The sequence below is a fragment of the Palaemon carinicauda genome, chromosome 8 (assembly GCF_036898095.1).
Source record: "Palaemon carinicauda isolate YSFRI2023 chromosome 8, ASM3689809v2, whole genome shotgun sequence".
Classification (NCBI taxonomy): Eukaryota; Metazoa; Arthropoda; class Malacostraca; order Decapoda; family Palaemonidae; genus Palaemon; species Palaemon carinicauda.
Window position 1 is genome coordinate 162,443,461 of NC_090732.1, and position 22,500 is coordinate 162,465,960.

Consider the following 22,500-nt stretch of genomic DNA (forward strand, 5'->3'; position numbering starts at 1 on the left):
AATGATAAATATGTTGGAACAGAAATTGCTTGAATAATGAAAGAACACTGGGGGAGGCAGGAAAAAAAATCTAGTCACTGAGCAGGTGGTGTGAAGGAAATACAGGACATCTAGACAACAAAGATGTAACATAATAAAACACGTTATCATAACATTACTGGGTATCATACCAAAGTTATTTAGTGATGAAGATTTGGCATGGCCACACTATCAGATATTAGTGAATACAATTCATTGTACTGACGCTTCCGTATTCCAGGTTTCCCACATTTTGGATTTTATTCTCGCTGCACTTGCAAGCACATTTTGAATTAGGGGATTTTCACTAGATCGTAGGCGGGAGGTGAGACTTACTATAGAGCGACGAATGATGGTTTTTAGGTTATCCAGTCTATTTTCAACAAACATCGCTAAAGCTGAATGGTGCCTCGGGGTATTGGTGAGGCGCCTTAGGATATCATTGTGAATGACTGTGATACGTCTCATCGATTCTCGTGTATAGTTTGCCCATAGCGAGCAGCCGTATACGTTATAGCAATAGGTTTGAAATAGGAGTGTTTTTATATCTTGGCGGCAGAAGGCAAATCTTCTCGTTACCATGTTCCCTAGACAACACAATTTACGTCGCCTGTTTTCAATGTCAGGTGTGTCTTTTAAATCTTTCGTAATGATGTGACCTAGGTAAGGAAAATCATTGACAAATTCTAGCTGATGGTTTTGGAGGAAAATATGTGGATCTTCTGCGAATCGGAGCGCTCTAGGAAGAACAGACATGCACTGTGTCTTCGATTCGTTATAGATTATGTCATGTTCATTATCGTATGCGTTGCAGGTGTCGATAAGACGTTGGAAAAGCAGGATGCTATAAGTCCAAGGACTCCATCAGGGAAAATTAGCCCAGTGAGGAAAGGAAACAAGGAAAGAAATAAACTGCAAGAGAAGTAATATGAACAATCAAAATAGAATATTTTAAGAACAGTAAACACATTAAAATAGATATTTTATATGTTAACTATAAAAACCTCAAATGAAAATTAGAGGATGAGAAATAAGATATATGAACAAATTACCACTTTCTCACCATATTCACAATTTACTTATTTCCCGGTTTTTTGTAGTATGCTCCAGTTATTCTGTTTTGTATATTCTATGTAGGCCTCCAGTATTTATAAACCCAAGCAATTATTTTCTTTTTATCAAATTATAAAAAATACAGGAAATGTGGCATCATAGCTTGATAAACCAATACGTGTCTATTAACAGACGAGCAGCTATATGCTGAGATTAGGTTGCCAAAACTGATGATAGTAACTATCATCAGTTTTGGCAACCTAATCTCAGCATATATCTGCTCGTGTTACTATCATCAGTTTTGGCAACCTAATCTCAGCTAAGCTGCTCGTGTTACTATCATCAGTTTTGGCAACCTAATCTCAGCTAAGCTGCTCGTGTTACTATCATCAGTTTTGGCAACCTAATCTCAGCATATATCTGCTCGTCTTACTATCATCAGTTTTGGCAACCTAATCTCAGCATATATCTGCTCGTGTTACTATCATCAGTTTTGGCAACCTAATCTCAGCATATAGCTGCTCGTGTTACTATCATCAGTTTTGGCAACCTAATCTCAGCATATAGCTGCTCGTGTTACTATCATCAGTTTTGGCAACCTAATCTCAGCATATAGCTGCTCGTGTTACTATCATCAGTTTTGGCAACCTAATCTCAGCATATAGCTGCTCGTGTTACTATCATCAGTTTTGGCAACCTAATCTCAGCATATAGCTGCTCGTCTTACTATCATCAGTTTTGGCAACCTAATCTCAGCATATAGCTGCTCGTCTTACTATCATCAGTTTTGGCAACCTAATCTCAGCATATAGCTGCTCGTGTTACTATCATCAGTTTTGGCAACCTAATATCAGCTAAGCTGCTCGTGTTACTATCATCAGTTTTGGCAACCTAATCTCAGCATATATCTGCTCGTCTTACTATCATCAGTTTTGGCAACCTAATCTCAGCATATATCTGCTCGCCTTACTATCATTAGTTTTGGCAACCTAATCTCAGCATATATCTGCTCGTGTTACTATCATCAGTTTTGGCAACCTAATCTCAGCATATATCTGCTCGTCTTACTATCATCAGTTTTGGCAACCTAATCTCAGCATATAGCTGCTCGTGTTACTATCATCAGTTTTGGCAACCTAATATCAGCTAAGCTGCTCGTGTTACTATCATCAGTTTTGGCAACCTAATCTCAGCATATATCTGCTCGTCTTACTATCATCAGTTTTAGCAACCTAATCTCAGCATATAGCTGCTCGTGTTACTATCATCAGTTTTGGCAACCTAATCTCAGCATATAGCTGCTCGTGTTACTATCATCAGTTTTGGCAACCTAATCTCAGCATATATCTGCTCGTCTTACTATCATCAGTTTTGGCAACCTAATCTCAGCATATAGCTGCTCGTGTTACTATCATCAGTTTTGGCAACCTAATCTCAGCATATAGCTGCTCGTGTTACTATCATCAGTTTTGGCAACCTAATCTCAGCATATAGCTGCTCGTGTTACTATCATCAGTTTTGGCAACCTAATCTCAGCATATAGCTGCTCGTGTTACTATCATCAGTTTTGGCAACCTAATCTCAGCATATATCTGCTCGTCTTACTATCATCAGTTTTGGCAACCTAATCTCAGCATATAGCTGCTCGTGTTACTATCATCAGTTTTGGCAACCTAATCTCAGCATATAGCTGCTCGTGTTACTATCATCAATTTTGGCAACCTAATCTCAGCATATAGCTGCTCGTGCTACTATCATCAGTTTTGGCAACCTAATCTCAGCATATAGCTGCTCGTGTTACTATCATCAGTTTTGGCAACCTAATCTCAGCTAAGCTGCTCGTGTTACTATCATCAGTTTTGACAACCTAATATCAGCATATATCTGCTCGTGTTACTATCATCAGTTTTGACAACCTAATCTCAGCATATATCTGCTCGTGTTACTATCATCAGTTTTGGCAACCTAATATCAGCTAAGCTGCTCGTGTTACTATCATCAGTTTTGACAACCTAATCTCAGCATATATCTGCTCGTGTTACTATCATCAGTTTTGACAACCTAATCTCAGCATATATCTGCTCGTGTTACTATCATCAGTTTTGACAACCTAATCTCAGCATATATCTGCTCGTGTTACTATCATCAGTTTTGGCAACATAATCTCAGCTAAGCTGCTCGTGTTACTATCATCAGTTTTGGCAACCTAATCTCAGCATATAGCTGCTCGTCTGTTAATGGGCAGTATTGGTTTATTAAGCTATAATGCCATATTTCCTGTATTTTTTATAATTTGATAAAAAAAAGAAAATAATTGCTTGGGTTAGAACTACTGTAGGCCTACATAGAAAATATAAAACAGGATAACTGGAGCATACTAAAAATAACGTAAAATATGCTTCTGAAGAAAACTAACTTTTCCAAAAATAAGTTGAGAAAACTCCCGTTGCCAATTGCATGATTAAAATTGCTTATTGTATTGGCAATTTGTCCTTATATCCTATTTCTCTTCCTCTAATTTTCCTTTGAAGTTTTTATAGGGCTTATAGCATCCTGCTTTTCCAACTAGGGTTGTGGTTTCGGGAATTGAATTAACGCCTGCTGTATGGAAAGTTCCATTCAGTAAGTCTATGGCATCATCTACACTTTCAAATTGTTCTGCACTCTTCAATTTCACTTAGCTTCCGAAATTGCTCAGCAAATAATAATAATAATAATAATAATAATAATAATAATAATAATAATAATAATAATAATAATAATAATACAAAGTTTGCAGGTTGGTTCATTACGCTCAAAAAACAACAATAACAATTTGTTACAGCATAGGTTCTTGCTTCTATACCAGTTAATAGGAACTTATTAGGCCTAAAAAAGAGCATTTTTTATGTACAGTACTTCATTTATATGATAAAAGTTTATGCTTTATATGATAAAATTACGGATAAGATATAATATTTTCCCTATATATAGTAGTATTTTTTCACTACTTAAGGATTGAGTAATGTAGAACCTCGTGGGAAAATAATATTTTCTAAGATTTTGTGTGTGTGTGTGTGTGTGTGTGTGTGTGTGTGTGTGTGTGTGTGTGTGTGTGTGTGTGTGTCACAACAAATTAAATATCTTCATTCAGGTCCTTCTCTTTCCTATTCGGTCGGTCTTCTTTCTCCTCCAACTCTCTCTTCATTATTTCAATTCCTGTTAGCAATTTCGCCACTCGGTGCATTTCAAAACTCCTTATAACTGATGTCAAGGTAAAATGTGATAAAAGTAATGATTGAGATTTCCATTAATAATGTTGTTAATGGTAAAGGTAAAAAAAACTTAAATGCAGTAATAAGTATAAGCTTAGAAGCTTTGCATTTTTTATGCAGTAAACTTATTTTGGGAATGCAAGAGAATTAACGACGAACTTGAACAAAGTAAGGCTACAAGAGGCGAAATGTAGAACGATTATTAGGGGAAAGGAACCCAGACTAGTGGAGGGAGTGAAAGGGGATAGTGTGGGGGGAAACAGGGGATATTTGTTTACTCGAGACATAGGATAGGGGAAGACCCATGACTGGGGGAAGGGAGTTGGGTGAATATTTCTGCTGGTGAAGGAGCTGAGACATCACGTGTGGCGAGTTTGGCAACTTCGACTCATTCAGATTGCCAGGTTTTCTAAATGAAAAAAGGCCAACTTCTAATCAACAGAAGCTTTAAAAGGCCAACCCATTAGTAGAAAAGGGCCAAATATATAGTATTTAAGAACCACCTTTTTTTCATATTACTAAAGGCCAACCAAATTAAAAGAAAAAGGCCAAATTTGAGGTTTTGTGGCCTGAAAAAAGGCCAAACTGGCAACCCTGGACTCAGTGTTGCCAGATATGGAGATTTATCCCTAGATTTGGAGATTTTGGGTGTCTGATGGGGATATTGTGAACAAATTTCTATGAAGGAGAAACAAAGATGAGTAAATCCTCATATTGTTGCAATTAGTTTGCTTGCACTTACATGAAGTATAGTTAGTGATTTCTATATTAGTAAAGCCTAAAGGATCAGAAGAAAATATTTTTGTGGAAATGGGGATTTTTTGGTTGTTTGGGGGATTTTTTTACCACGAGTTTTAGGGATTTTTACACTGCCCAGTCGTCATTGAATGTCATTCAGTAACTGACATTGGTTGTGACTGGCTGCAAAGTCTTCTTCAGTCCTGAGTGTTTTGTGTTCTTAACTTGAAATATGTTGGATTCGTGAATTTAATTAGTTTTGGATACAAAATACCCACAATTCATGCTATGGAAAATACATATAGAAATCAACAACAAAAGATAATGGAGTCCTGTGATTACCATTGCTAACATACTGTGCTTTAGTGTTTTCATTGCCTTATAGTGGATTATTTATATTATAAAACAACATTCTCACGTCATATTATAACGTTTTTTACGCTATGATTGGGCTTAAATCAATACCAACGCATAGAAGCAGACTAACTTTCTTCGTCCATTAAATTGGAGATTAGTCTTGACAAGGTCTGGCCTAAAGATAACGTTTCACTGGAATTTTGTCTATTGGTAAGTTTAATATTTTAATGCAGTTAATTGTTAAAAATTATTGAATAAAATTGACAATAACATTGCTAATTACACTCACAAGAACAATGAGAACATTGAATGTGTTTTATGTTAAAGTGAAACTTCCTTTCTTTGAATTATGCTAAATTGTTTACGTGTATTACATGGTAGTTGTTTGCAATGCTTGTCATAACTGTTGCATTATGACCAAATTTCTTTTGTGGATTGCGTAAATTTAGCTGAATAAACTATAAAATACAAAGTGTGGGTAATATCCTTTAATTGTATCCATTTAACGTTGAATTGACATAAGACTGTATGCTGTACAATACAGAATGTCTTTTTTTTTCACTTTGGATAGTGGGTTAAGTTGTGCAAGCGTTAAGTGAATAATGGACCTATTGCAATAACATGTCGGTTTATGAGAGTGTTCTATATATCGAGGTTTGCATACCTCGTTGGAGAAGCAGTTTGTAGTATAATTTTTGGAGTGAAATAAGTCAGTGAATGATATTATTCTGCATAGAAAGTACGAATTTTGTAGCCTAGGCCTAATGATGTTCAAGTTGATATATCTTGCTTTGCTGTTATTCATCTTCGGTTTCAGGCGTGTTTGGAGTTAATAATGCTCATCACACCCATTGCATGTACTCTCTCTCTCTCTCTCTCTCTCTCTCTCTCTCTCTCTCTCTCTCTCTCTCTCTCTCTCTCAATGCTTGCTTCGTTGTTATTAATTCATCAAGGGTTATCGGGCGTGCTTGGAGTAATCAGAGGTTCATTAAACACATTGCATCTCTCTCTCTCTCTCTCTCTCTCTCTCTCTCTCTCTCTCTCTCTCTCTCTCTCTCTCTCTCTCTCTGAATGCTTGCTTCGCTGTAATTAATTCATCTTGAGGTTTTCAAGCGTATTTGGATTAATCAGAGGTTCATTACACCCATTGCATGTATTATCTCTCTCTCTCTCTCTCTCTCTCTCTCTCTCTCTCTCTCTCTCTCTCTCTCTCTCTCTCTCTCTCTGCACATTATGTAACAATTCCCCTAAATATTTTTGACGTCCGGTTCAGATAACTTGATGAGTTATTGTACATATTTTAAACCCTATTCTTGCTGTAATAAGCAGTCAGTGTAAATCAATTAGAATAGAAGTGATACTTTCTCGGGGTGGGACACCTTTTATCAGTCTTGCTCTTCTGTTAATTTTGTTTTGTAATTTCTTAAGTTGCACTTTAGGTAGATTTTGGTGTAAATTAGGGAGTTACAGTAGTCTATCCGGGTATTAACACAGTTTATCATAAGTTTACCTTTTCTTAGGCTGTTTTTCATTCCAATCATCATAAACTCAATTTTAGTTTCATTTAATTTCGGTTAGAGTTTCACTAGTGTCGTCTATATCATTTATGAAGTAAACTTTTGTATCGTCTGCAAATAGTTTGACCCATGAACTACCCAACCTAATGTAACATCATCTACCACAATCTAATAAAATTGCAACTTAAGCAATTACGAAACAATAAACAGAGGAGCAACCCTGGTAAAAGGTACTCCACCCGAGAAAGGATCACTTCTATACTAAATGATTTACATTTGCTGCTTATTAAAGCAAAAATTGAGTTAAAGATATGTACAATTACCCATCAAGTTATCAGAACCGGACGCCCAAAATGTCTAAGAAAATTGCTACATATTGTGCAGCCAACAAATCGTGTTGACACAACAATAGTTACAGATGGTTTCAGAGTAATGGAACCAAGATATATATCTACTGTAGGTTCTAGAGCTTTCAAATGTGTGGCCCCAAGACTGTACAATAAGCTACCACTGGACATCCGAAAGACTGATAATATTAAAGCTTTCGAGACTAAACTGAAGACTTTCGTGTGTTCTAAATGTTTCGATAATGTGGATTTAACAATAAACGATCAATATATGGTGTGAAATGTAGAATGCCTTGGAATACATAAGATACTAGAATGGGCACTCGGTAGAGCGCATACCTTTGTTTCTATCATGTATACTTCAAGTCAGGCAATTGGATTATGCACATTTTGACACTAGTTTCATGCAAATCGGATAGGAATTGACCCCGAAATAGTAATAAGTCGTTTTTTACCTGTTAGTTACTTTGATCTTTGACCTAATCACTTCCAAAATCTAATCAAATTGCCCTTGGGTAATGACCAATCATTTCACCAAATTTTATGAGATTAGATCAAATGGTTTTATGAGTTAGGCGAATCATAAACAAATAAGTAAATAATGGTAATACCATCACTATATCGTATTGTATACCCCAAGATGGGCAAATGAATTATGGTCATTTTGACACCCGTTTCATGCAAATCAGATCAAATTTAGCCACGATTTGGCAAAACACTTCTTTGACCTTTTTGTGACCTTGAATTTGACTTTTGACCCAGCCACTCCCAAAATTTAATCAAATTGTCCTTGGATCTTGGACAATCGTCGCACTAATTTTCATGAGATTCGGTCAAATAGTTTTTGAGTTATGAGAATCACAAACAAACATACACACACACACATACATATACAAAGTTAATGGCATCGCTATATGTTATTGTATATCACAAGGTTGGCAATTGAATTATGCACATTTTGGCACTAGTTTCATGCAAATCAGATAAAAATTAGCTACGATATGGCAAAAAAGAAAAAGTTTTCGTGATCTTGACTTTTGACCCAATCACTCCCAAAGTCTAATCAAATTGTTCTTGGATCATGGCCAATTATCCCACCAAATTTCATATGATTGGGTCTATTAGTTTATGAGTTTTGTCATTAGTTTTTAACCTTTTCATGACCCTGGCCTTGACTTTTGACCCAATCACTCCCAAAATCTAATCAAATTGTCGTTGGATCATGGCCAATCATCCCCCAAATTTCTTGAGATTGTGTCAAATAGTTTTTGAGTTATGCGAATCACAAACACAAACATAAGTAAACAAAGGTAATGACATCACTATATCATGTTGTATATCATGAGATAGAAAATTGAATTATGCACATTTTGGAAGTAGTTTTGCAAATCATGTCTAAATTGACCACGATATGGCAAAAGACGTCTTTGGCCTTTTCGTGACCATAGCCTTGACTTTTGATCCAGTCACTCCCAAAATCTAATTAAATTGTCGTTGGATCATGGCCAATCATCCCCCAAAATTTATTGAGATTCGGTCTAATAGTGTTTAAGTTTTTTATTAATTTTTAACCTTTTCACGATCTTGGCCTTGAGCTATGGCCAAATCACTCCCAAAATCTACTCAAATTGTTCTTGAATCATAACAAACCATACCACCAAATTTTATGATATTGGGTCCAATAGTTTTTGAGTTATGCGAATCACAAACACACGGATCGACACATACACAAATACGTCTATTAAAACATAACCTTCGCAACAAAGTTGGTGAAGGTTAAAATAACTGTTATTGTCCTGTAGAGAGGATAGTATTGGACTAGAAAAGCAGCCCTTAGATAAAGGTTATGCCGGTAGTAAAAGCATTTTTAGCCAATGCTGTTATAGGAAATTGATATAAAATATTAGTGTAAAGTACTTAATTCTTGAAGGTTCCATTTAAAAAAAATCTAATGATGTTCTCCAAGGGAGTGATTATAATTCTGTAGTATTGTAATTTTTCATGAAGATACCAATTTTGTCTTGTTTTTAAGATGCTCGTCCATTTTAGGTATCCATATCTTTTAAATCGAAAAATACGATCGATTATAATTTTTTCATTATTTTCTAATGATACTTGGGCTTTCCCGACCGGTAAGAAGGGTTCCCAGTTGTGTAATTATCAAGTTCACGGGAGATAAATACCCAACAGGAAATTTGCTTCTATTATTCGTCCAACTTGTAATGGCTATTTTACTTGATCGCAGTATTGAGGCTTTACTTTTATGGCTGTTATTAGCTCGATTATTATTATTATTATTATTATTATTATTACGTGCTAAGCTACAACCCGAATTGGAAAAGCAGGATGCTATACGCCCGGGGGCCCCCAACAGGGAAAATAGCCCAGTAAGGAAAGAAAACAGGAAAAATAAAATAATCCAAAAAAGCTTAAGTAGATCTAGAATGTATTCAGCTGGTAGACTATTAATCATCATCACTATTTTGGAAGTTGTTTATGTATGTACCACGTAAACATTATTTGTCAGGTAGTAGTAGGTTGGCCAGGGCACCAGCCGCCCGTTGAGATACTACCACTAGAGAGGTATTGGATCCTTTGACTGGCCAGACAGTATTACATTGGACCCCTCTCTCTAGTCACGGCTTATTTTTTCTTTGCCTACACTTACACGGAATAGTCTGGCCTATTCTTTACATATTCTCGTCTTTCCTCATACATCTGACAACAATGAGATACTTAACACTTCTTCACCAAGGGGTTAATTTACTGCACTGCAATTTGTTCAGTGTACTTTCCTCTTGGTAAGGGTAGAAGAGACTCTTTAGCTATGGTAAGCAGCTCTTCTAGGAGAAGGACACTCCAAAATTAAACCATTGTCCTCTAGTCTTGGGTAGTGCCATAGCCTCTGTACCATGGTCTTCCACTGTCTTGGGTTGGAGTTCTCTTGCTTGAGGGTACACTCGGGCACACTATTCTATCTTATTTTTTTTTCTTCCTCTTGTTTTTTTGAAATGGTGTGTTGGGCAGGCTTAATAGAAGGGCCATGGATGCCTGGTGGTTTATCAAGAGGTTGTCTTTTCCTTTTTCTGATTTTTTCTTCTCAAAACCATCCTTACTGTCCTCCCTTCAGTTGAAGTGGCTATCCTGGAGGGTACTTAGCCTTGCATGGTGTATCGGCTCCTCCATGTTGACCAGTTTTTCCGACTCTTTACTATTGTCTATGGATATCATCAATCACTTTTATTATTATTCTGTACATATTGTTTTTGTTTTAATTCTTGTTAATCTAGTTTTTAAGTATGATGTCTCTTTTTTATTTCTATTAATTCTTATGCTGTCTGGAGACATTGAGCAAAATCCGGGACCAGTACGTCCTAGATTTCGTCAATGTCGTCTTCTGTATTGCAATATTCGTGGTCTTCATGCAAATATCCGAGACCTCACAGTTGCGTCCAGACAGTATGATATTCTTTTGTGCTCAGAAACTTTGGTTTCTAATATGAGGCACTCATCTGAGCTCCTTATAACTGGTTTTAAGAAGCCAATAATGTTGAAACGTGATTCCATTCCTAGGGCCAGGGGAATGGCGGTGTATATTAGGACCGAGTACCCTGCTTCTCATAAGTCCTCCTATCAATGTGGATGTCATGAGATTCAGGTAATAAAAGTTTGTGGCAGGCATAACAACTTTTATTTGTGTTCAATCTACCGGAATCTAGACATGGATGATTCTATCTTTGATTGTCTTCTTACCATTATGGCTAAGATACAAGAAGATGATAGAAAGGCTTCGTTTGTCTTTGTTGGTGATTTTAATGCTCACCATAGGGAGTGGTTGAGTTCTATCTCTCCTACCGATCGCCATGGCTTAAGAGCTTTAGACTTTGCCTCAGAATCAGGCTGTGAGCAAATCATAAATGAAGCTACTCACAGGTCTGGTAATTGCTTGGACCTCGTATACACTGACTCCCCTGGCGTTATAACTAGTAAGGTTGGTTCTCCAGTCGGGACTTCTGATCATGCCTTGATTTCATTATTAGTGAAGACTGAGCAGCCTGTCCCTGATATATCATATTCTTGTAAAATTTATATGAAATCCCAAGCAGACTGGAATGGGATTTTGCATGATCTTTTGTGCTTGAATTGGTCACAATTATATAATAGTGTAGATCCTGTTGTCCCTTTGAATGAGAATCTAGTCAACATAATTGATAGGCGTATCCCTTCTCGTGTGCTAAGGTACCGAATGAAGGACAAACCGTGGTTCAATGATGATTGTAGACGTGCTTATTTGGAGAAGCAGGAGGCCTATCACCTTTGGAAGGGTAACAGATCAGATTTGACCTGGAACAACTATACTCAGCTTCGAGCTTTTGCTCAGAGAGTTTATGCCTCAACTGAAAAGGAGTACAATTTAATCATAAAAGAAACCCTCTCTGGTACAACGCAGGAACATAAATGGTGGTCTACCCTTAAATCTGCACTCCTTGGTGTAGATGCAACAGTTCCTCCTTTACTTAAACCAGATGGCTCAGTCACTCACTGTCCAAAGGAAAAGGCAACCCTTTTGGCTGATGTTTTTGACAGTAAACAGAGTAATGAAAAACTTGAACTTCCTCATTCCTGTTTTCCTGAGGCTAAACTAACTAGTTTAGCTTTTCGATCTCGTGAGATTAAAGCTCTGTTGATGGACCTTGATGCTTATGGAGGTGTAGACCCTAATGGTATTTTTCCTTTGTTTTTTATAAAGACAGCAGATTTCTTAGCTCCAAAGTTATCTGTTATTTTACGCAAGTTAGCAAGAAGAGGAGCTTTTAGCACTTGTTGGAGAATTGGTAATGTTACTCTTCTATGTAAATGTGTTTGTGGTAGCTCAAGTCCCACTGATTACCGCCCAATTTCCATAACTCCCATATTATCTAAAGTTTTTGAACGTCTTCTGGTAAAACGTCTTAATAGGTTTGCTGAAGGTAATCATCTATTCCCTAGTTTGCAATTTGGTTTTCGGAAAGGCCTTGGAGCATGTGATGCCCTTCTTACAATCTCCAATGCAGTACAGAAATCCCTTGATTGTGGTCGGGAAGTTCGTATGATTGGCCTTGATTTTAGTGCTGCCTTTGACCGTGTTAATCATGAGGCCCTTGTTTTCAAACTGAAACAGTTGGGAGTGGGTGGGTCGTTTCTTAGCATTATTATTGATTTTTTAAGTAGTAGATCTCAAAGAGTTGTTGTTGATGGGCACCATAGTGAGTATAGGAATGTGATATCCGGTGTTCCACAGGGTAGTGTTCTTGGCCCATTACTTTTCATACTATATACACATGACATGTGGTTTGGCCTAGAAAATAAGCTTGTTGCATATGCAGATGATGCTACTCTCTTTGCATCAATTCCATCCCCTGAATGTAGATCTGGGGTTGGTGAATCCCTTAATAGAGATTTAGCTAAAATTAGTTCATGGTGCAAATTATGGGGTATGAAGTTGAATCCTAACAAAACTCAAAGTATGATTGTAAGTAGGTCAAGGACGGTGGCTCCTCAACATCCGGATCTCAGTATTGATAATGTTTCTTTAAATTTGTATGACTCTTTCAAAATTTTAGGCGTGATTCTTGACAGCAAATTTACTTTTGAGAAACATATAAGGTCTGTGTCTTCTTCAATTGCACAAAAAATTGGCTTATTGAGAAAGTCTTTTAAGATATTCGGTGATCAATCTATTCTGAAGAAGTGTTTTAATTCTTTTATTCTACCTTGTTTTGAGTATGGTTCTCCTGTCTGGTCTTCAGCTGCTGATTCTCATCTTAATTTGTTGGACAGAAACTTACGGTCTATTAAATTTCTTATTCCTGATCTAGATATTAATCTCTGGCACCGTCGATCAATTAGTTCATTATGCATGTTGCATAAGATTTTTCATAACTCTGACCATCCTTTACATTCAGATCTCCCTGGACAATTCTATCCTGTTCGTAATACTAGGCAGGCAGTTAATTCTAATAGCCAGGCCTTCTCCATCATAAGACTCAATACTACGCAGTACTCTAGAAGTTTTATTACAGCTGTTACCAAGTTGTGGAATGATCTTCCTAATCGGGTTGTTGAATCAGTAGAACTTCAAAAGTTCAAAGTTGGAGCAAATGCTTTTTTGTTGACCAGACGGACATGAGTCTTTTTATAGTTTATATATGACATTTTTGTTGTTGACGTTGTTAATAGATTATATATGATATATCTCTTTTGACATTACTTTTTTTAGAATGATTTATTGTTAATTTGTTCTCTTCAGTTATTTATTTCCTTATTTCCTTTCCTCATTGGGCTATTTTTCCCTATTGGAGCCCCTGGGCTTATAGCATCTTGCTTTTCCAATTAGGGTTGTAGCTTGGATAGTAATAATAATAATAATAATAATGTGAACAATTGAAAGGTTATTTAAAAAGAAACAAAAAATAATAGGCCTACTCTTTTTCTGTACAGAATAATTATGTAAACAGATTTCCATTCATTACTATAAAACTAGTTGTTTATCATGGCTTATAGTGACGTTGTAAAGTAATTAAGTTACCGTAAGCATCTCGGTTATTATTATTATTTTTTTTACATTTTTCTTTTTTATTTTTATCTGAACTTGATACAGACATAGAGTAATTTTATGAAAGGGGATTTGATGATTATTATTATGGTGGTTAAAGTGAAACTGTTTGCATATCCCCTGGCAACCCATACTAGTTTGGTTTGCTGTGACCAATCAGACTAAAATCTACAACCATCACCAAATTGGCTAGCGTGGTGATGAAATCTGGCCAAACCCCAGACACGATTTGACATGTCTTAGGTGTTTGTCCTGGCAGGCATTTGTTGTTGTTATTATTATTATTATTATTATTATTATTATTATTATTATTATTATTATTATTATTATTATTATTATTAGCTACAACCCCAGTTGGAAAATCAGGCGCTTTATGGTGGTTCTATAAAACTTAAGTTGTTATGCCATCCCCTATAATAGCCTCATATTCGCCTACCCGTTTAGAGGGTGAATTCTTGCTATCACTGTGAAACAGATAAGACCCCCGAAGGCTTCAGATAAAGAGCGTTCGATAACGCCCTCAATTAAATTAATCCACTTTTTGAGGAAAAGTTTAAACCTTTAAAACCTTAACTCATAGGTTAGTTTATTGAATTCTGTATTCAGTGTGTGTGATTTTCTTTGTTTATTTTTAACTAGGCCTATGTTAATTTGTTTATTTTTAAATGTGTTAATATCAGTGAAAAGGTAGTTGAGGTTAGTTTATTCAATTCTGTATTAAATGTGTGTGAATTTCTTTGTTTATTTTGAACTAGGCCTATGTTAATTTGTTTATTTTTAAATGTGTTAATTGATTTAAAACTTCAAAAAGAGTCGGGGCATAGTATTTAATGAGAGAATTTGGAAAGCTCTTTTTTTATTCTACCCTTAAAACCTATAAACCATTTTCCTAATAGCGTAATAGTCCTGATAGGTCAATCACACGAAAAGGCCTATACATTCTTGGCCTTACTTACCCTTGTTACGCATTTTAGTATTTTTTATCTTCATCGTACAATCATTTTTCAAGATTCTTAGTTTTGCCCCTTCACGTGATGATAGTAATGATAATAAAAAATATTAGTTCAGATCATGTTTTAATGTATATACAGATGGAGAACCCTTAATAATTGAAAGATAAGATTCTAGTAATTAAAAATTAAAAAGATTCTAACAATTAAGGATTAAACAGATTCTCATAATTAAAGAGGGCAAAATTCTAACAATGTAAAAATTAAAAAGATTCTAACAATGAAAAAATTAAAAAGATTCTAACAATTAAAAACGGTAAAATTATAACAATTAGAATTTAAAAAATTCTAATAATTAAAAGGGGTAAAATTCTAATAATTAAAAGGGGTAAAATTCTAACAATTAAAAATTAAAAAGATTCTAACAAATAAAAAGGGGTAAAATTTTAACAATCAAAAATCAAAAAGAATCTAACAATTTAAAAGGGTAAAATTCTAACAATTACAAATTAAAAAGGGTACCATTCTAACAATTACATATTAAATTTAAAAGGGTAAAATTCTAACAATTACATATTAAATTTAAAAGGGTAAAATTCTAACAATTACAAATAAAAAAGAGTAAAATTCTAACAATTACAAATAAAAAAGAGTAAAATCCTAAAAATTAGAAATTAAAAAAAGACCCTAATAATTAAAAAGAGTAAAATTCTAATAATAATAGGGCCACTGAAAAATTCTCTTGTTTGAGGGTACACTCGGGCACACTATTCTATCTAATTTCTCTTCCTCTTGTTTTGTTAAAGTTTATATAGTTTATATAGGAAGTATTTATTTTAATGTTACAGTTCTTAAAATATTTTATTTTTCTTCGTTTCCTTTCCTCACTGAGCAGTTTTCCCTGTTGGAGTCCTTAGGCTTATATTATCCTGATTTTCCATTTAGGGTTGTAGCTTATTATTATTATTATTATTATTATTATTACTTGCTAAGCTACAACCCTAGTTGGAAAAGCAGGATGCTATAAGCCCAGAGGCTCCAACAGGGAAAATAGCCCAGTGAGGAAAGGAAAAAAGGAAAATAGAATAGCTTAAGAAGAGTAACAACATCAAAATAAATATCTCATATAAACTATAAAAACTTTAACAAACGAAGAGGAAGAGAAACAAGATAGAATAGTGTGCTCGAGTGTACCCTCAAGCAAGAGAACTCTAACTTAGCAAATATAATAATGATTATAAATTTAATGTTACCGAGGATTAAATGTCTTCAGCGATGAAGCGAAATGATGAGTGGCCTGCCTTGAATATCAGGTGGCGTGACTGATCCCACGGTCTAGGTCTAGGTAATTTACCTAGACCGTGACTGATGTAGCCAACATATCCTAAGTCTTTGGTATGCAGACGCCAGGAGTCTTATCCTCCATTAGAACGCCTTAAAGGTTTTATTTTATCTTTTTATTATATAAATACATTTATATTTTATTATTTTGCAGTATTTGCATAACTATTCTATATCACTGTCTTGGGTTATAGTTCTCTTGCTTGATTGTACACTCGGGCACACTATGCTATCTTATTTATCTTCCTCTTGTTTTGTTACAGTTTTTATAGTTTATATAGGAGATATTTATTTTAATGTTACTGTTCTTAAAATATTTTAATTTTTCTTGTTTCCTTTTCTCACTGAGGTATTTTCCCTGTTGGAGCCCCTTGGCTTATAGCATCTTGCTTTTCAAACTAGGATTGTAGCTTAGCAATTAATAATAATAATAATAATAATAATAATAATAGACATGCGCTTGTACAGTATTTAAAAAGATCTTAACCAAATCGATGTAAATCAGAATCAAAATATTATAAGTGATTGTTTAGTCGTCGGTCCTCATTAGGGAAATAATTTCGAGTGTGTCCTCATGGTCCTTTAAATATATTTAAAAGTCCTTCTGGTCGTCGACAAATTTCCTTCTGTCGATAATGGGATCTTCAAGTCATTGCTAAAACAGCTCAATGATTTGCTTTTAATTTAACGCAATTTCTTATATTTGCATCTGCTATGATTACGCTACTGTGACTCATGTCACCTGGATAAGCTTCGGAGTGAGATGATTGCACTCTTAACCCTGCTGCCGGAGAACCTGGGTTCGAGTCCCGGCCAAAGACGCAGCATTATAATGACATTACTTTGACGCCATTTTGAAAGAATGGTTGTACTGCATGGGCATCATCATCACCATCAGCAAATCCATAGAGGATTCATTACCTAAATTCATCAATGGATACCCAGTTCCGTGTGATGCGCAGTGCCTATCTAACTAAGGCAAGTGACCCCTGCCGGTCCATACTAATTCCAGTAAGATTATTCGCCAAGCTTTATTATTATTATTATTATTATTATTATTATTATTATTATTATTATTATTATTATTATTTTCTAAGCTAGTTGGAAAAGCAGGGTGCTTTAAGCCCAGGGGCTCCAACAGGGAAAATAGTTCAATGAGGAAAGGAAACAAAGAAAAGTTAAATATTTTAAGAAGAGCAACAACATTAAAATAAATATCTCCTATATAAACTATAAAAACTTTAACAAAACAAGAGGAAGAGAAACAAGATTGAATAGTGTGCCCGAGTGTACCCTCAAGCAAGAGAACAATAATCCAAGACAGTGGAAGACCATGGTACAGAGGCTATGGCACTACCCAAAATTAGAGAACAATGGTTTGATGTTGGAGTGTCCTTCTCCTAGAAGAGCTGCTTGCGATAGCTAAAGAGCCTTTTTTTACCCTTACAAAGAGTAAAGGGGCCACTGAACAATTACAGTGCAGTAAGAAGATTTTTTTTGTATCAGGAGTAATAACCGAAAACACATCACTCACCCTGCTACCAACGATTTCATCAAGATTTACGGGGGCATATCCTCTACACCCAAAGTTCTCGTTACTCCACCAAGTTCCTCACCGGCTTATGTAACCGTTGGGATTGTAAGAAGCCTCTGAAAAATTATTGACCTTGCCTGGTACTATTAGGACCTATTGGAAACATCCTAACGGGTGATCGCCAGACTGGGGTCCGAATCATGCTCAAACTCGATAGTTTCTTATATTGTCTGCAACCTTGCCATCCTTGTGAGGTAAGGAGGGAGGGTTTGAGGCAGCCTGTAGGTCTACCTGTTGAGTCCTCGACAGCCATTGCCTGACCCTCCCGGGTCCCAGCCTGGGTGGAGAGGTTCCTTGGGTGCTGATCATATGTGCATATGGTCAGTCTGTAGGGCATTGTCACTGGGCCTTGAAACTGCCATTCATGATCGGTCTTTAAACCTTTAATGTAAATTAAAGCCTCGTTGGAGGTGTTTGAGTGGTTTGGTCATGTCAAGAAAATACGTGAATGTAGATGGGTGAATCCAGGACCCACTTAGAAGTGGGTCCTGGGTGAATCTGAGTGAATCAAAAGGGATGAAAAGAAAGTCATGGAAAGTATTATTCATTTTATTATTTTTGAAGTTGCACCAGCCACCCGTTGAGATACGACCGCTAGAGAGTTATTGGGTCCTTTGACTGGCCAGACAGTATTACATTGGCTCCCAATCTCTGGTCACGGCTCATGTTATTATTGCCGACACCTGCACAATAGTTTGGCCCAATCGTTACACATTCGGCTCTTTTCTCATACATCTGACAACACTGAGATTACCAAACAATTCTTCTTCACCCAAGGGGTTAAATACTGCACTTTAATGGTTCAGTGGCTACTTTCCTCTTGGCAAGGGTAGAAGAGACACTCTAGCTATGGTAAGCAACTATTCTAGGAGAAGGACACTCCAAAATCTAACCATTGTTCTCTAGTCTTGGGTATTGCCAAAGCTTCTGTACCATGGTCTTCCACTGTCTTAGGTTAGATATCTCTTGCTTGAGGGTACACTCGGGCACACCATTCTATCTTGTTTTCTTCCTCTTGTTATTTTGAAGTTTTTATCCTATAGTTATTTTCAAGTTTTTATAGATTATGTTTGAAAGAATTATTTTAATATTATTATTGTTCTTAAACTTCTCGTAGTTTTTCCTTATTTCCTTTCCTCACTGGGCTATTTTCCCTGTTGGAGCCCTTGGGCTTATAGCATCCTGCTTTTCCAACTAGGGTTGTAGCTTAGCTAATAATATTAATAATAATAATAATAATATTTTAGAGAGTTTACACGTAGATCTAGGCGGTGCTCCTAGTCGAATGTTCTGCTTCACAACAAAATCCCCTGAGAGATCTAATAGCAATGTTTATAAATCTATCTTTAATTTTTCTTTGGCTAGGCTAGGTCTATGTCGTTTCCTACCCAGATTTGTAGACCGACATTCACATGAATTCGTGTTATTCAACGACTAAATGTATTGCACTAATGTTACGAACTATAATTTTTCATGTACTCGTTTATCAATAGGCGCCGAGATCATAACTTATGTAACTATAGTTTAGTAGCGGCCGGAAGCCTGGCGACCGAATTAGATAAAACGTTCTCTCTCTCTCTCTCTCTCTCTCTCCTAGCACCAATTCTTATAATAAAGAATAGAACTATAACTAAGAGGCTTTAATATCTCCAGTAGAGATTTAAGAACGGAGTGATATCTCCAGGGTTGAGACTAGAGGTTTGTGTTCTATTGTGTGTTCACGCAAAGCTCACCAAGTTTAAGAGGATAAAGTTCTAATAAGGAGACGGGCATCGAATAGAAGGTCACATTGGAACGCCATTGACATGTGACTGAAGTCATTTTGACGAACATCCCTTCACTTTTGAGATAGTTACTCTATAGATGTTCTCTCGTATATAGAAAAGGCGTCGCTGATATGAAGAGGGACGTACATAATGTGGCATTTAAAACTTATTTGTTATCTATTTGATGTTATGTACAGTATATATATATATATATATATATATATATATATATATATATATATATATATATATATATATATATATATATATATATATATATATACATAATGTGTGTTAGTTGGTTTTGTGTGATAATTGATTTTATTGTTTCCATTGAGGGTTTTTTTTTTTTTTTTTTTTTTTTTTTTGTACACACTCATTTGCAGGCTGATGCATTGGTATGTCGTCTAGATTTTAGAATTGTTTGATAGCTAGAATTCATTATCAAGAAGGAGCACTCAAAAGGTTGATTGAAATGTTTAAATTAATGTAGGTCTGGGTTTTGTAGTTCCATAATCTTTACAAACAGAAAAAAGTTAATGCCGTCTTTTAGGGTATTGAATAAGGGCTTTAAATAGCGTACAAGGAAAATATGCGATATATGTTAATGTAACGGGAGAAAGCTGATTACTTTGGCACAAAGGAATACAATTTCGAAAGGATGGCTTGGGGATGAATTAAAAGAACATAGATTGATCGTCCTAGAAGTAGTTAAAAGGCGCAGAGATAAGCTGATGTAGCATCGGTCTAGGGAGACTAGAAAAGGTTGTAAGAGCAAGAAGGTTCTAAGGTTGAGAAGGACAAACAAAATAGGTTATGGTAGTTAGTGTGTATAGAATAGGACTAACAGTGAAACAATATTTCTGGGAGAGTAAATTTGTTACATGCTGAATTTGAAGAGCATGAAAGAGTTGATGTTATGTAATCTAAGTGCAATTGTAGGAGAGAGAGAGAGAGAGAGAGAGAGAGAGAGAGAGAGAGAGAGAGAGAGAGAGAGATGGTGAAGTTTTTATTTATAGAGGCTTTCTAGAGCAAATGGAAATGAAGATAGCCGTATAGAAATATGCATGGAAAGATGTTTAATTTTATGAAATACATAGTGTGGTTTCCAAAGAAATATGTAACGAATATGCACTGGTATGAAAAAGTAAACATTTTTGGGAGGTATTGTATTAGTACAGAGTAGATGGATTAACTTGTTGATGAAAGTAATGGAAGAAGACAAGTGTTAGGATGTTTAGGCCCATATGATCGTTATTCAAATGATACAAAGGCTAAGACTGATGAAAATATAAGTTGCTGATAAAGGGAAGAAAATTTAGCCTTAAAGTGATAAACGCAAATTAGTTTGATTTACTGTAGTGTTTATGACACTGATATTAAAATCATTAGTTTTAATAACTTAAGCGTGTTATAATTTGTATGTCGTAGAGTGAGTGGTAAGATGGAGTTGAGGTAAGGGTTTCCTGTGTCTGTGTAGCATCTTGTGAAGTAGATTTAGATGCAAGACGAAAGATTAAATATATGGATATTTTTATGGTACATAGAATAGCATTTGTTTCTAGATTGTGTTTTATTGACTGTCTTGACTAATTTAGGCAAACAAAACTGCGTAAACGAGTTAAAAATTTAGAAAGTGTTTGCAAGAAAAGAAAACTGATTCTAAGTGTGAGCATCAGTGCGATACGCTTTAAGTGGAAACCAGTAAGATGGAGGTAATTAAAGTCAATATAAATAGAGGAGAAATAGAAGCATTTGATTTGCATAGATAATTAGAAGTAAGTCATAACAGATGATGTCAGATTAGGAGAAAAATGTCATAGCACATAAAAGCGAAGAAAGTAGCAGGGTTTGTGTAAAATATTGATAGGAAACTTATAAATGTCCTTTGGGCTGTGATAGCTTATTGGAAACGTCCCTGCCTGGCGTTATGCTGGACGGGAGATCGAATTCCCCTCAAACTCGATAGTTTTTTGTTGTTTATGCAACCTCACTATCCTCATGAGCTGGGGATGCGGGTTTGGGGGAGCCTTTAGATCTCCCTGCTGTGTCATTAGCAGCCATTGTCTGGCCCTCCCTGGTCCTAGCTTGGGTGGAGATAGGGCTTGGGCACTGATCATATGTATGTATGCTTAGTCTGTAGGGCACTGGCCTGCTAGGGCATAGTCTCTCTCATTGTCATGAGTGACCTTTAAACCCTTAAATCAAGATATGAAGGATTTGCTAAGTAAACTCACTATGCTGAAAGTCATATATGGATTTTGAGTACGTACGAAACGAAAAAGGTTGAAGCTCTTAATTTGAATAGTATACGTAATAGATATGTCATCAGAAGAAATCTTAGAGTGAGCAGTGTGGTAATACATAGAAAAAAAATTAATTGAAATTTGAAATAGACGGCAGTGTCTTGAGATTTATTGACTGTGTGAAAAGAATAGAGATTAATGCAGTAAGATAGGGGGAAGGTAGAAGTCTTTGAAGAAAGAAAAGAAAGTTTATGTGAAAGAACTGTTTAAAAGGAAGGGCCTAAACATCCGGAGAGAGAGAGAGAGAGAGAGAGAGAGAGAGAGAGAGAGAGAGAGAGGAGAGAGAGAGAGAGAGAGAGAGAGGGGTTTAGTTTTTTTCGTTATAATGATTTCCATCGTTCCCAAAAGATAGTGGCTTATAGGCCATGTGATGGAGCTCAATTTGCTGTACTAGTCAGGGCCACCCATACTAGGTTGGTTTGTTGTGAGCGATCAGATCTCAAACCATCACCAATCCGCAGTGGTCAGTGTGGTGATGAAAAAGGCCAAACCCCAGAAATGAATAATGACATGTTTGAGGCCTTTGTCATGCAATGGACTAGAAAAAGGCTGCGTTTGTAAATGTTGTTGTTGTTGTGGCTATATATACTGTACATAAATATGTTTTATGCATGTATATTGATAATCTATAGAGGGATAAAGAATGCTTGATCTCGATGAATTA

At 35.8% G+C, this 22,500-nt stretch overlaps 1 protein-coding gene across 1 annotated transcript in view; it reads left to right on the plus strand.

Moving 5' to 3' along the window:
• Positions 1–5,234: 5,234 nt before the first annotated feature.
• Positions 5,235–22,500, plus strand: part of ClC-c (chloride channel protein 3) — a 153,647-nt gene continuing 136,381 nt past the window's right edge. Inside the window, exon 1 of the mRNA XM_068379251.1 lies at positions 5,235–5,630. The gene's annotated coding sequence lies outside the window, so the exon portion shown is untranslated. The remainder of the gene's footprint in view (positions 5,631–22,500) is intronic.